General features: G+C 42.4%; 1 long non-coding RNA gene across 1 annotated transcript; it reads right to left on the bottom strand.

The window, feature by feature from the left end:
* Positions 1-2919: 2919 nt before the first annotated feature.
* On the bottom strand, positions 2920-15562 carry LOC309528020. The gene is made up of 3 exons (XR_014217475.1): positions 15107-15562; positions 5498-5588; positions 2920-3987 (listed from the first exon to the last, which is right to left on the bottom strand). It is a non-coding gene; the product is annotated as an uncharacterized lncRNA (long non-coding RNA).
* Positions 15563-16179: the final 617 nt, after the last annotated feature.

The following is a 16179-nucleotide window of genomic DNA, read 5'->3' as shown; positions in this document are numbered from 1 at the left end:
ACTCCTAATCTTGTGATTATCTGTGATAGTGCATGATAAGCAATCTTGTTTACTTTTTAGTGGGAATAACTCCCTGCATATTACACAAACGTTACCTCTGGAATTGTAGACTTTTGTGACTCAGGAGTTTCAGACAAGATTCAGATAGATAGCTCTTAAGGATAATTTTTGTTTAAATAGTGTCTTCTCTTTCAATGAAGTTTATATAATTGGAAGAGGGCTGGAAAACACTAGAGAGCGACCAGGGGTGATTTTTTACCTTGACCATTTTTCCATCACAGAAACAGTGTTGCTGCAAGGTTTGAGGGGGCCCTGCCAAAGTGCCATCTACCTGCTGTCCCCCATCCCTCTGCCACCTCTAGCACATGAATTAAAAACACCTGATTTCTTGATGCCTGCACCAGTTCCACTGTTATCTGAAGGCAATCGTTCAAATATCCTGAACCCAAACCTTCTAGTTATCACCATCATTCGTACCCCTTGATAAATACATCTGTCCAATCCTTTTCCAGAATAATCTAGAATGACCCACATCTTGTGGCAGTGCTTGTAGTCTAAAGAAGGATTTTCTTATCTCTCTCTTGACCCTATAACAAAATCAGCTGTACTGGAGGATTGCCAGCTTTACTGTCATGAAAAAGAACAATGCTATTTCTCTGACTAGTCTCAATATCCAAGCAGTCTTACGTTTCCCTTAAGGCTGTGAAATATACTCAGAGTCGCAAAGTGATTTCATGCTCTTTATTCAGCTCATAGTGGTGAGGAGGAATAATGAAAGTCCCCTCAAAGTATCTGCTTATATACACAATGGGCTGCACATGATTGGCTAATTCCGGAATTCTCCTGTAGGCCAATCAGGTTGTGGATTCACTTCTATCTGCAGCATGATTGGGTGGTTCCTGCCGACCAATCATACTGCTGCATTGTTCTAGGACCAATCAGACTGCTGCATTCTGAATCCTATTGTTCTAGGATCAATCAGACTGCTGCATTTTGGATCCTATTGTTCTAGGACCAATCAGACTGCTGCAGTTTGGATCCTATTCAACTCAGTACATAACAGGCTGGTTTTTGCAAGGTTTGTTTCTCTGCTGTTCTACTGATTTAATAATGATTGAATTATCTTGCAAAGGCGCATAGCTTGAGAAAAAAATAGGATATTTTTTGTTTTAATGCAGCTAATAGGAAGCATCTATTAATGTGCCTGAACTCTATTCTTTTTGTTGTTTTCCTGTTATAGGGCCTAACTAGAACCTAGGGTGTGCTGCTTGCTGCCACTGACCTTTATCTCTACCCCAGTAAAAGAAAGGTGTGATGTCAGTGCATACAACACTTACTTGCCCAGATTCATTATCTGCTGCTTACCGGTGGCAGGGAAATGTTGAATGTCATTACATTACACCATGCACCTCTTGTAATGTCAAATTAGACTGTAAGTCATTTTGTCAGGGAACCATTTTGCTTTATGTACACCAGTTCAAATTTTAAATAACTAAAACTTCCATGTCTGAAGACAAATAATTAGGAATCCAGGAAGCTGCCTTACACCGAGTTAGCCTAGCTCAGTATTGGCTTAGCTTACCCACGTTGACTGACAGCTTTTCAAGGGTCTTCCACAGCTCTAGCTGAAGTGCTGGGGACTAAAGATGGGTCCTCCTCCATTGTTTTTAAGAGAGCTGAAAGTGGCACTATTGGGGCATAATTTCCTGTTGTCACTTCACAAGCCTCATTGCTGTCTCCAGTTAAACAGGTTTTGAAAGCTTGGGAAGTGCTGCAATAATAAACTGGCAAAACTCATGAAGAGATAATAGCAATGTGCACACTCTCTAGCCAATGGCGCCTCCTTCATGCTTCACCTCAGAAATAACTGCCTGTCTGTGAGTATTTGACGCTGTACTACCACACCTGCCTATGTTTCAGGCGCCGTATAGAATGACGTATTTGGCTGCCAGTTAGAAGACTTCTGAGTTCCTGTCACAGAAACCTGAAATTTAGCCTTCTCCATCAGTTTGTCCTACACAGTATTTGATACAGACCATTTAACATCAGTGCTGCATCAGTGACATATACTGCGGCAAATTTTCTGCCTTTCTTTCTGGCAACTGAGATCAGAGTTCTTTGTCAATAACATCTGGCTTCTTTTCAGTTTCACAGGATAGGTTAACATGTAGAGCAATTCATAGCACTGCCGATAGAAGGATGGAGGAGAATTTTTTCCCCAAAAAAGGGAGCCAGATACAATAAAGATGGCTAGGAATATGGCATGATGCCATGCAAGGCAAAACCAGTCCTCATTATTTCACTGAATAAGCTGGGCCCTGGAATTTTAGGAGTAAATTTCGATAGGAATACGACAGACTTATCAAATTCGAGCTGAAATGGAAGTTGGAAAAAATTATCTGCTGGTCATTTCACACACACACACACACAGAGAGAGAGAGAGAGAGAGAGAGAGAGAGAGAGAGCATATTTAGTATTTGCTGCAAGTACTGAGTTGGCAGCTATAGAGGCTGACTCCATCAGTTTTATCCATTGATATTGTTGTATGTTAGGCAGGGGATTAATTGGCATGGTGCCCGATTCCCTTCTAATTCCCAGGGTCCTGGATCCTGCAAGGGTTAAAATCTAAAGGAGGATATCAATGTTGAATTAGGCAAGGGTCATAGTTGCCACTTAAGTACAGTGGTACCTCGGGTTAAGTACTTAATTCATTCCGGAGGTCCGTTCTTAACCTGAAACTGTACTTAACCTGAAGCACCACTTTAGCTAATGGGGCCTCCTGCTGCTGCCGCTCCACCGGAGCCCGATTTCTGTTCTTATCCTGAAGCAAAGTTCTTAACCCGAGGTAATATTTCTGGGTTAGCGGAGTCTGTAACCTGAAGCGTCTGTAACCAGAGGTGCCACTGTATGGTGCCATAGGGAAAATGGCTGGGGTGGGGTGGCTCCCTCACCTGATTGGTAATAAGAAAGACAAAAGCCAATGAGTTTTTGTGAAAGCTGGGCTAGAAGCAAGCCAGAAAGGCAGAGCCATGCTTGATTTCTGCTTGAAGTCAAGGCTTTGACTATGGGCGAACCAAGACTCTTGGGGTGTTCATGCTGTGAGTCCCACCATCAGGTTGTATATATGTGTAAATAAACCGTATTTCATAAGGGCACCACAGCCTCCACTGTCCCTCATTCCAAGGAAACCGGACCTTGGATAAGTACCTGGAACTCCTGGAGTCCTGCACTGTTTGGAGATTGGGGTCGCATGCAGCAATATCAATATTACATTTGGAAGATCAAAACTGTTCCCCTTTTCTCCTGCAGGGTCTGTGAACCAAGGGTGATTGGACAAGGACCAGGAAAGGAAAAAAAATATATGTTTCAGTTAAGTGAAAAACAAGCAGGAACTGAGATATCGTCACTATGTAACCCTAGTCTCAATTGTAGTCAATAATCTAGAACTTCCATGGCTAGTCCCCGTAAGCATTCTTTTGCCTTGATTATAAATACTGTACATACCATTAGAAATTAATTTTTTAGAATCTTTCAGCACTTATTTTGCACATATTAGAATGCAGGCGAGGGGAAATAATCACATATCATTCTCTTTAATACAGATATGACAACTCCACTGTAGATAGCCCATGGCTAACCCCATCCTGTATAAAAACGTTCTGGGACACTACTGCAGGAAAGGGAAGGCTGACAGAGAAACATGAGCCAGTTTTTATTCTGTTTTCTGTATATGAGTCGTCTGCAGCAAGGATTTTCCTTTTTCTTTTCTTTTTTTGCTGAGTGGGGGTGGGGTGAGGAGGCTTTGCTTTCCAGTGCATGCTTTGTCAGCTGCCTTCAGCACCTCCTATTTGTGCTGACTGATTTCAGCTGCAGTTCTCTCAGATTATGACTGATGTCATAAAAGCTGCCAGCTGCACAGCCTCTTCAGTTTTTCTGGTGATGCTGGCTGGTTGTTGTTTTTTTGCATGCTCAAGTGAGCAAATACACCTTAAACACAAAACAAAGCCCTTAGCGAGAATGGGTACAGAAGCTTACTTAAGCAAGCAGTTTGGCAGATTGTATAGCATTAACACATGACAATCTAATTGTTTGCATTGAAGTTATAGCTGTCTTTATCCAGCCTTACTCCGCTGCTGTGTTCTATTCCTTTCGTTTAGGCATCCATCATATGCAACACAGGTACCCAAATGCACTCCTATTCCCCGTGTATCTTCCTTTCTGTCCTCTTCTAAGCATTGCTTTGGATATAGCCTTAGCAGAGGTCAAAATTAATCACATCACACAGATACATTGATCTTGGTTTGGCAAACTTAGCAGGGCTATTTCATGATCATATCTTATACTCTTTTCTCACTCTCAGTTTTAATTTTACTTGTTAGCTCTTTCTGCATTTAGCTGTCCCCAGTAGCTAAAGATCATCAGGCTCTAGCAACCCTGTTCAGCTCACCCTCAACATCAATGTACTCATTTAGTATACTGATAGTTTCAGGAAGGGGTTCAACCATACACTGGGAATTTAAGTTTGTGCAACTAAAGTGAATCAAAACACTGTACTGCCCTAGTGCAACAATTCCGCTTTTTAAAAATGCTTTTGCATTTAGGAAAGCGATGGAGAAATGCACTGAAAACTGGAATAAACGATAGATTAACAGGAAGTCATATAAATATCTACAAACAGATCACAATGAAGGCTTTTTGTTGTATAACCGCTCTGTAAACAAATCAGAACAAATATTCAATAATGACCGTCAATAATGACCGGAGATAGTCTAACCACTGCCTAAGCTTTCTGCAACCAAATTAGGACAAATGCTCAATAAGGAGGTCATCTGACTGGCGAATCCCTGTAATGGCTTCAGGCAACTCTAACTGCTTCTTGTTCTTTCTACTGAAAAGCAGCAGCTTCCCTTCTTCCTGCAATGGGCCCCACAAATCCTAAAGCTGATCTTGATTCACAGCAAGGATTTCACAATTAAATACTTGGTGTATAAATAGAGGGAAGAATCCTGTGCAAGAAAGCAAACTACAAAAGGCCACATGTATACACACACACACACACACACACTAGAGAAAGAGGCAGCCTGGGCGTCTATTTACTCAAAGTCTGGTGTTCCAGAATCCAGAATCTATGAAAATATTATCCATGTGATTTTATTTCCAAGATGAATGTTGGCAGACGTTTATGAATACATTGCCAGACTCCAGTTCGTTCAAGAGAAGAGGCATAGCTAAAGGATGTTTAGCTATAGCCGATTAAAGTCAATGTGAGTCTTTTGTAATGCAATATTCATAAATTGATTAGTTAGTTGCTTCTCTACCATGTACAGGAAGTATGTAAGACAAGCCAAACAGGATGAAATATCCTAAGATAAAAGCAATCAAACAGTACCCAGAACAGAACAGCTATTAAAGCAATATTCTGCCTGAAGTTTAAAACATTTTTGTATTGTAAAGGAAAATTTCTTAAAAATAAAATAAAAAATTCACATGTATTTACCTCTCAAAGAATTGCACGTGAAGGAACTAAGTGCTCATCTCTGGAAAAGGAGCCCCACTAGGTGGTCACCGCACCACTGAAATTATTAAATCTGAAAATATCAAGTTGATCACAGATCAAATTTCAGTAAAAAAGAAAAAAAGGACACAGAAAACACCCTTAAAACTGAGATGGCAGGGAGGACTACAGAAGGCAACAATGCCTTGCAAAACAATATTATGCACCCCAAAAAGAAGCTGGGTGTCTTACTAAGATTAAAACAGTCTTATAGTCTTAGAAAGCATACAAATATGCAAATGAACCACCTGGGAGAGTGCTAACTAGGCTTTGGGAAGGAGTAGGGCAGACTCTAGGACCCTGTCAGAGCCTCACGCCTCCTTCCCAAAGTCTCATTTACCAAGCTTTGAGACTGCAGCCCCACAGCTCAGCACCCAGTGCATGTGCGCTGCTTGCATGGCCCTAACTGCTCTCCTGCCAGTGTGTGGGGAAAGATAATACTGTCACCCAGAGAGCACTACACTTGCTCTCTTGATTGTGATACAGTATTTTGCTCAAGTGAAATAGGTGTGCAAGAAGCCTGTGGGCTTCTCCTACACATCTGGCTGAACACTGTGGAAAACATGATGCTGGACTAATAGAAAGGCCCTGGGTCTGTTCCGGCAGGGCTCTTCTTATGGTAACAGATAGAGGCTCTGTGGTAACAGATAGAGAAAAACTGACAACATAGGAAATGGCATGTATGTGAGAACCAGAGGTGGAAATCTTGGGCTTAAAAAAAGGTTTGTGGTATTCAGGAGAAGTGAACAAGCAGAGAAAGGAAGGAACTGAACTGCCAAAAGGTAAATAGAGGGAGCTTGAACTGAACATAGTAAAGTAGGCATTGAGAGTCTGTGGCCTTCAAATGTTGCTGGACTACAACTCCCATCACCCATGACCATTGGCCATGCTGCCTGGATGAAAGTTGGAGTCCAGCAGCATCTGCAAGGCCACAGATTCCTTATCCTTGTAGCAGAGAAAGCCAGCACAAAGAATAGTATAGAGCAGGCTTCACCAACCTGGTGCCCTGGTGGAATACAACTTACATCAGCCCCTGACAGCATGGCCCTGACAGCTGAGGCTCATGGGAATTATAATCCAAAACAGTTGGAACACACCAGGTTGGGGAAAGATTATACAGTCATACTTTGTATCCTGAATGCCTTGCGAGTCAAATGTTTTGGCTCCTGAATGCCGCAAACCTGGAAGTGAGTGTTCGGTTTGCACGGCTTCTGAATGTTTTGGAAATCGAATGGACTTCTGGAACGGATTCCATTTGGCTTCCAAGGTACCACTGTAGTTGCTTTCAGACCCAGCTACAGTGTACCCTAGAGCATGGATTCCAGAATAATTAAAGTACTCCCCAAACTTTAATTATTAGGATCTTGTGACACTGCGGTTTGCAACAAATTAAACTGTAGACCTTTGAGGTGACTCTCCTGGTTTCAAGCTCAGAGGGAAACCTGTTCAGTTTCCTCTCCATCCTGAATGAATGTATGGCCATGTTGTTCTGCAGCTCTTCTGTGAAAACCCTCAAGAGAAAACTTTCTTGGGAGTGAGGCAAGCTGAAAAGGGCAACAAAACCACACTAGCTGCAGAGATGTTGACGGCAAGCTTTGAAGTGAACCCAGGCTGCCGCCCCAACTTGTAGGGAGCAGGCTGAGGCAGGAAATGAGAAGCACGCTGAATTAATCACTTGATGCTCTGATTAAGAGGCATGGGACTCTGTATCATGTGATAGCTAAAACTCTAAGCTCCGGTCCCTCAGACATTATTTGGTACATGAGAAATTTGAACAGACAGATGGGAGTCATGAGCAGGATTACAACTACTATTAAGCGCAAAAAATGAACTGAGTCAATTATAAATGGAATGTCCAACAATCAGAAGAATACTGTATAGGAATGGTTTCAATGGCGACCTCCTGTTTTGTTTTGGTTTTGATGTGTATGTAACAGTGTATATCATAATCACATCCCCTTTTCTGAATATCCCTGAACCAGAGTAAAATCTTTCCTGCCCAAGAAACAACCTGTGTGCTTCCAGAGAGGGGGATGATACACAGCTCACAACCTGTGCAGCCAGTCAGGCATAAGGTGTGGAGTCTGTTCCTTCTCCAAGGATGGAAGATCTTCATGCAAAAGCCTGAACCTGCTGATACAGTAAGCAGCTTTATTGAAACCTATTTATAAGGCAGCTTTTACTATGTGAAATGGGGTGTATGGGGTGTTAGGGTCGGGGTAGTACCTCTGGTGGGGGACATGTCATGCTCCTTCTAGGGTTTGTCCAGCTTTGGTCTCCACTCTGCTCTCAGCTCTCACCTGTACCACTTGATCTGATCTCCGCAGAATGGGGTAGCATATAAATGTACAGTGGTACTTCAGGTTACATACGCTTCAGGTTACATACGCTTCAGGTTACAGACTCCACTAACCCTGAAATAGTGCTTCAGGTTAAGAACTTTGCTTCAGGATGAGAAGAGAAATCGTGCTCCGGCCGTGCGGCAGCAGCAGGAGGCCCAGTGGTGCTTCAGGTTAAGAACCATTTCATGTTAAGTACTGACCTCCAGAACAAATTAAGTACTTAACCTGAGGTACCGCTGTAATGAATACTTGAATAAACAAAAGACTGAAGCTTTCCTGTTTTTAAAAGAATCCATCTCTCTCCCACTATTCCTTAGTTCCCATTTGTCTGTACATTTCCAGTAGGGAAATAAAACGACACAATATGAACAAAAACTTTTGTTAGTGGCATATATTCACTTGAATATTAATGCATATGAAAAATTTGGTGGGGGGGGAGATGTGGGGAATATCTGAAGTTGCTTACTGAACCTGAACACAGGTCCATATAGTCCATTATTATTATTATTTACTCACTCTGGCTGTGACACTTCAAGGTTTCAGTGCCTAACTAAATGTTGAAAGTGTAGAAAAGGAAGCTGCCTAATGCAAACTGTTTGGCCCTCTAGACCCAGGGAACATTGGGGAACCTTTGAACCTTCAGGTGTCACTGAATTGCCCTGCTATCTTATGATGAAGGGCAGTATATGTCTAATAAAAAAACACCACCACTAACAACAACTGCAGCTCCCGTCATCCAAGGTCATTGGCCAAATGGTTTTATTTTGCAGCGAAAAATAATTTAACACAACTAACATTATAAGTGGAACTATACTAAAGATGGGTGACACCCTTTAATCTTGTTTGCACAGACTCCTGTGTTTGTGATCTATCGGTTGTTCTTTGAGGAGTGGTTTTGCAATCAATCTTCCATCACTTCAGAGGCTTGATGTCTAACTGGTTTTGCTAAGAATCAGTCATGATGGCAAATCAATATTAGGTTTAACAACATAGACCTGATTTCCACCGACTTCGGAAAAACTAATAAATAATAGGGCACAACTTCAATGGTTTCTTATCCATAAATGCTGCAACCACTGAGTTTCGTTGTTGTTGTTGTTTTTAAAAGAAAACAAAGTACCTTATAGGGCTTTGACTTTGTTGATATTTCTTCCGGCAATCTTAATTCCAGTTTGGGATTCATCCAGCCCAGCCTTTCGCATGATGAATTCGGCATATAAGTTAAATAAGCAGGGAGAGAATATACAGCCTTGCCGTACTCCTTTCCCAATTTTGAACCAATCAGTTGTTCAATATCCACTCTTTTTTGCCACTCTTTTGTTGACTATGAGGGCCACTCCATTTCTTTTATGGGATTCTTGCCCACATTAGTAGATATGATGGCCATCCAAACTGAATTTGCCCATTCCCGTCCATTTTAGTTCACTGATGCCCAGGATGTCAATATTTATTCTTGCCATCTAATTTTTGACCACATCCAACTTACCAAGGTTCATGGTTCTTACATTCCAGGTTCCTATGCAATATTTCTCTTTACAGCATTGGACTTTCCTTTCGCTTCCAGGCATATCCGCAACTGAGTGTCCTTTCGGCTTTGGCCCAGTTGCTTCATCAGCTCTGAATCTACTTGTACTTGTCCTCCGCTCTTCCTCAGTAGCATGTTGGATGCCTTCCGACCTGAGGGGCTCATCTTCCAGCGTCATAACTTTTATATGCCTGTTGCCTTTGTCCATGGAGTTTTCTTGGCAGGGATACTGGAGTGGCTTGCCGGTTCCTGCTCCAGGTGGATCACTTTTGGTCAAAACTCTCCACTATGACCTGTCCATCTTGGGTGGCCCTGCATGGCATAGCTCATAGCTTTTCTGAGTTATTCAAGCCCCTTCGCCACGGCAAGGCAGTGATCCATGAAGGGGACATGGGGCATGGCACAAGGAAATTAATTAGAAATAAGTATGAGCCATTCATGCTCCATAATCCCCACTTTGAGAGAAACTTCTATCAGTGATCAGGATGCAGGAGCAAAACATTAATAACAACAAAGGATAGGATTTTCTCAATGGCATTTTGGCCATATTTTATCAATATGGAATTTCAGAACATGGGGGCTTGCTGGCAAACAATATGAAAATAATGTTTATAAGATTTATTCGTTTACAACTTGAAAATAGGGTTGTTGACTAGTTGCTGAAAGTGTTTTTATGTGATAGAATATAACAGCTGTTATCTTAAAATAATGTGGTAGTTACCATATGGGAGCTCGGAAAATTTCTTCCCATAGTGACAGGGCTTGTCAAAATATTGAACACTTGGATGAAATGCAGAACACTTGGAAGATAGTCTCCCTTGCCTTTAAAAAGAACATGCACTGCTACTTCCCCCTCTTCCTCCTGGTCATTTCACTTCCCCTCCCTCTAGCTGTGCTGTGTTTGTAGCTAGATAATTTCATGTGTGGGGAGTCTTCCAATTGCATGCCCCCATGGGCTAGCCAGATGGTGAGTTAGGAAGAGCCATTTATCTTAATACAATACAATGGCTATAGCTCAGTGGAAGAACATCTCCTATACATGCAGAAGGTCCCAGGTTCAGTTCCCAGCATCTCCAGGTAGGAGAGGAAGAGAAAGTTGCCTTAAACCCTGACGAGCCCATGCACAATACTAAGCTAAATGGACCAGTGGTCTGGCTCAGTATAAGGCAGCTTCCTATGTTCCTAACAGCTTCTGAAATCTCCATTTCTCCATGCTCAGAGAATGTTACTGCGACTCAGAAAACATCGTACAAAATGCCAGCTGGCTGCTGCAGGCAATTGACATGAACCTCTGGTTTTCTTTTACTACTGACGTTAATGCTTGGATGTATTTTGCATAATTAGGTAAGGACCCCATGACGGTTAAGTCCAGTCAAAGGCGACTATGGGGTGTGGCGCTCATCTCGCTTTTCAGGCCAAGGGAATCAGTGTTTGTCCACAGACAGCTTTCCGGGTCATGTCGCCAGAATGACTAAACCACTTCTGGTGCACGGAGGACTATGACAAGTGCCAGAGCACACAGAAATGCCGTTTACCTTCTCGCCACAGCAGTACCTATTTATCTACTTGCACTTTTGAACTGCTAGGTTGGCAGGAGCTGGGACAGAGCAACAGGAGCTCACCCTGTTGTGTGGATTTGAACCACCGACCTTCTGATCAGCAAGCCCAAGAGGTTCAGTGGTTTAGACCACAGCACCACCTGCGTCCCTTTACCTCTACATAATTAGGGCATAATCCAAACTTGGCCACTGCCTGGCAGGGCTTAACAGGATGGTGGGGCCACTGCCACATATGTAGGTGGAAGGTTGGGGGCAAGCAGATAGCTATGCCAGGAATTTGGCCTGGATTGGGGTCAATGCAGTCACATGATGGCAATGGAGTTAGTTCAGTTCCATTGCAGAACACCTCATTTTGGGGTTTTCTGCTAGATGCATTTCTGCCCACTTTCATGTTTTTGGGCAGAAGAGGGAGCACCACACTGGCAGTGATGTTAGCTTCCCTCCACCGGCAGAGGTAAGCAGGAAGAAGAAAGGGGCAGGAGGTGGAGGGGATGGCACCAGTCCTGGTTAATCTTTGACCATACTGGGCCCAGTTGACACTGCATCTAGAGTAGGAACATGCATTATATTTCATTATTTTTATTGTGGAACACTGTGAATATTCTCTTCAAAGAAAAGCAGAGTATAAATATCAGTTTAACTAAGCCCTGGCTATACTACCTTTTGAGGAGATGACACAGGGCATGCAGACATGGGTAGTGGAACTCTACCCATGCTATAGGCTGCCCCTATAGCAATACCACATGAGAGTCTCTAGCCATGCCCCAAGAGGAATTAAAAAATGCAGGCAGCTGTGTTGCTCCATATTTCATTTCTTTATTTTATTGTGTTTATTACCCTTCCTTTCTTTTGTCATGGAATCCAAAGTGCCACGCATGTGGTTCCTAGGCTGAGCTAGAAACACCCTCCACTTTGTCATTTCTGAACGCTTCTAAAAGTGGCTGTTAAACTCTGCAAATCTGATAGCAATAGAATTCATTAGAAGATATTGCAGCAAAAATGTTGGCTTAAGGAACTCATACGCACACATACACACACACGTTTTTAAAAAGCATATATTTATATCCCCAACTTTTACCTAGCATAATAAATAGCACAATAACCAGTTTATTAGGATCAGCTGGCAATCAGCATGTCAGACTTTGGCTGAGGAGGCCTGGGTTGTCATCCCTGATTAGCCATGAAATCTGTGGCGTGACCTGCCTTAGGCCAATCAGACTAGCCTACTTCATGAAGGGATCAAGCAGCTAGACACACCACCCTCCAAACTGACAACAATTACCAAATACTGCTCCAGCAGATGTTATTATCTGCTGGGGGGTGGGGTGGGGTGGGGAATGAGTCCCTGTTCCACTACAGCACTGTGCAGCCTAAGTCCCAAGTTAGCTTCAGTCCCATCTCCAATTAAAGAATCTCAATTCCTGAAAATGGACTCTTGGCAAGACATCGAAGCCCATTTCTAGTCAAAGCAGACAACACTGGGCTACATGTATCAATATTCATAGGTGTCATGAAGGATGATTTTGAATGGAAGGGGTGGGAAAGGGGCTTAGGTCACCTTTCCCTTTCTGATGGTTCTCCACTCCAAATAAGCAGCTCCCGCCCTTCCACAGTTAAAAACATGAATGAACAACATTTTGAATCCGTAAGTGGGAAGTAGCTGTACATCTTTTTGCAAGAGAAACAGTGAGAGGTGGAAGGATAAAGCACGCCTTTCCCCTGGTTTCTTTTTATTTAATATTGCCCCTTTCAAGCTGCTATTCTTCTTGAAAATGGTATCGTGTATATCAAGGGCTTTGTCACATGTATTTGCTTGAAGTGTGTAGTCAGGCTCCAACTTGTGAGTGAGCCAGAAAGACAAACAAAATCATCTGCTAACCCTCGTGCCTGATGTAAACATAGGTATTTAACTTGCATGGAGTGTTGTTGTCAGTTTCCTGATGCCTATGCTGCTCTCTTATATCTCTGAGTTGTAATTTGAACTCCAAAGCAGTAACAAAGACTGACAAGTATATCCATTAACCAGGCTTCACTTTAATCATCTGGATTCAGTTTCTGAACTTTCCAGTACTGTCTCTGCATCAGATGTCACAAGTATTACATCTTTCTACTACCGAAAAATGTTAAGATGGCAAAAAGGAGAAAGCAAATTCCATTGAGCAAACGCACTTTTCACTGTAGTGAAGCACGGTGAATGAAATGGAGAAGGAAAACACAGGTGGGGAGGGAGGAGCATGGAACGCTTTCCCTCCCCACCTACGTTTTCCTTCTTCATTTCATCCCCATTTCTTCACAACAGCATTTCCCCTCCCCATTTCATAATGTCTTCCTTTCCATACCTCTATCAAACCACTAACCCACATAGTCCCACTCAAGCATTACGCTGCGTGCCCAGTTGTCTCCTCACAAGCCGACTCCCAACTTGGCAAGAGAGCAGCTTCAGCCTCCAGATAGGAAGCCATGGCGCAAAGGCAAGAGAGAGCTGGCTCAGTGGTAAGGAAAGAGGAAGTGTGTTTATTTGGAGGGAGGATAGAAAGATATGTGTGAATATAAGGAAACTGCCCCAGAGAGAAGGAAGTATCTGCCACCGCAAGCAAGCAGGCAAGAGGCGGGGCATGGCATCCAGATCCAAACCTGCCATCCCTCCAGAGCAGGGGTCAGCAAAATTTATCAGCAGGGGACCTGTCCACTGTCCCTCAGACCTTGTGGGGGTCGGACTACTTTTTTGGGGGAGGATGAATGAATTTCTATGCCGAATTTCTATGCCAAGGTCATGCTGGGTCGAATAACCCAGAGATGCAATTTAAATAAAAGGACACATTCTACTCATGTAAAAACACGCTGATTCCTGGACCGGCTGGATTGAGAAGGCGATTAGTCTGGATCCAGCCCCCGGGCCTTAGTTTGCCTACCAACACTCCAGAGTGTTGCTTGAGGCAACTGGCTCAGAAAGGCTCAATGGTAGCTCTGGCTCTGGTTCATTGCCACCAGACCCAGGAAGGCAGGGTCCTGACTACCTTCAGCTAAAAATGCTGCTTATCATGTTCAAGGTGCTTAGAAGTCATTAGAATGGGGTGGTATTTAGGAGTTGCTGGGGCCGACATTTCAGTTTGGGGGAAAATGTTATTTTTGCTACTCTTTGGACTATGTTCTTGTGTTCCTTTTTTTAGGCCTCATTATGAATTGTTAAGTGGATTGTTTAATCAAAGTGTACAGTTTTTTAGTATGAGATGTTTTAATTAATCTATGACTGTTGTTCTTGTTATATCTTGAAATGTTATATTTAACTGTGTGCATTTTTCTGATGCTGTGAGCCACTTTAAGCATGGGTCACCATGCAAAAGCAGCATACAGATAAGCAATGATGATGAAAAAGTGGCTTTGCTGAACCTTGTAAATAAAGGAAGGCAAATCACACTTTTCTCATTATTCTGGGGTTTTGCAAAAATCCAGAAATATTTCATTTCACTTTATGTGGTTTAAAACAATATCCATATTTTAACTGCATCTGGATTTGATAGCACAAACAGGTAGTTCCAGCCTAATCGAAGCCTAATCGAAGTAAGACTGGATGTAGCATATGATTGTGTTTGAAGTCTTACTACTGTTCAGCATGCCTGCTTGTATGTTAACAACGATGTCAAGATTGTCCTTGTAAATCATTTATGCAAGGCAGCTCAGTTGTCATCGTTCTCATAGACCATAAAATGAATTTACTCAGACAGAAAGCTTCGTTATCCAAGGCTGCATGTGATCATCTCAAGGCATGCAAAATATATTCCATGTGAATGCAAGGACAATTAAAAAATATTAAATCTGTTGCCATCCATTCACATTTTACAGCAGTAACTGATTTTGGAGATACGCAAAGATTTTATCTCAAGCTCTGTTTCATCAGCTGATAATCAGACCTTCTATCATGTTCTTCTTTCCTATTAGCTACACAAACGGAAAGAGTTCTCTATCCTTTTCATGCTTTTCATCATCTTACAGATTCTTTTCTGGGGCAGGGGCATGGAGAAATACTTGCTTTCAACCAGCCATTTCTATAGTCACTATTAAATATAATCCGTATCACAAAGGAATAAAAACACAACATTTTCTTAAAAGAGTAAAATGAACTCACCAAAGTATGTGTTTTCTCTTTAGCATGAGGCATTAATCATCTGCTGCAGCAATCCAAGCATTGCCCTCCATCAAAGATTGGACATACTGTTCACAACACACAGGTCGCAGTTCTTATCTTGTTTCTTTCTAATTAAATCTTAGAGTCATAAGCAGCAAACAACTGAGAGATAAATTAGACAGTGGAATCCAAACCACAGCACAAAATTATTGCTCAACTTCTAGAAAAGGCGAGTGGTTGCTTGTGCCATGATAGTTTCTGCTTATGAAGCTATTGGGGCAGTCATCTGCAATCCTGCTTTCAGTGCTATATTTTGACCCACAAACACTGTGGGGTGACCACGCAGCTTCGTTTCCAATCAGTGCATATCCTCCTGTGACATCCTGATGAAATTCTGCAATATTTCATACCACAAATATACCAAGTGGCGCTGCTTGAAGCTCCACCACTGACCTGAGCAACTCTCTTCTGCCATGCAGCTGACCTTCGGCAAGAAGCCAGTTCTCCAGGGCCCCATATATAAGGGAAATCATAGCATTGCTTGCAAACAGTTGAAGCTTTACAGCAAAATATTCTATTTGGATGCCTACTTTACAAACCATCTGTTCTGTGGTGTAATATTTTGCATGCACATTCTTGCTTTAGTTCCTACAAACTTACTTACATATATATATATATATATATATATATATATATATATATATATGCAGGTTTTGGTGTCTTCGGGTGTCTTCCCGTGTAAGAGTCGGGGTGTCTGTGCGACGTTTCGACGAGGTCTCACTCGTCATCTTCAGGCTGGTGCTTTCGGCTTCTTGTTACTGGAACAGAGCAGAGTCTGGTGTTTGAGTTCCTATAAATACTGTTGAGGGGTGTGGTGTATAGCCTCCAACGTTCTGGGCAGAGAGGAAGTTCCTAGATTAGTGTGCCTTTTCTTCTTTGTTCCTTAATTACTTGAGGGATATCTTGGGTGATTTCATGAGTGATATTCTGAATATCACTGGGTGGGTCATTAATTACTTGAGGGATATCTTGGGTGATTTCATGAGTGATATTCTGAATATCACTGGGTGGGT

The sequence above is a fragment of the Podarcis vaucheri genome (genome assembly GCF_965113315.1).
Source record: "Podarcis vaucheri genome assembly, chromosome: 3".
NCBI lineage: Eukaryota > Metazoa > Chordata > Lepidosauria > Squamata > Lacertidae > Podarcis > Podarcis vaucheri.
The sequence above is the reverse complement of the archived record's forward strand: the minus strand, read 5'-3'. Positions and strand labels throughout refer to the sequence as shown.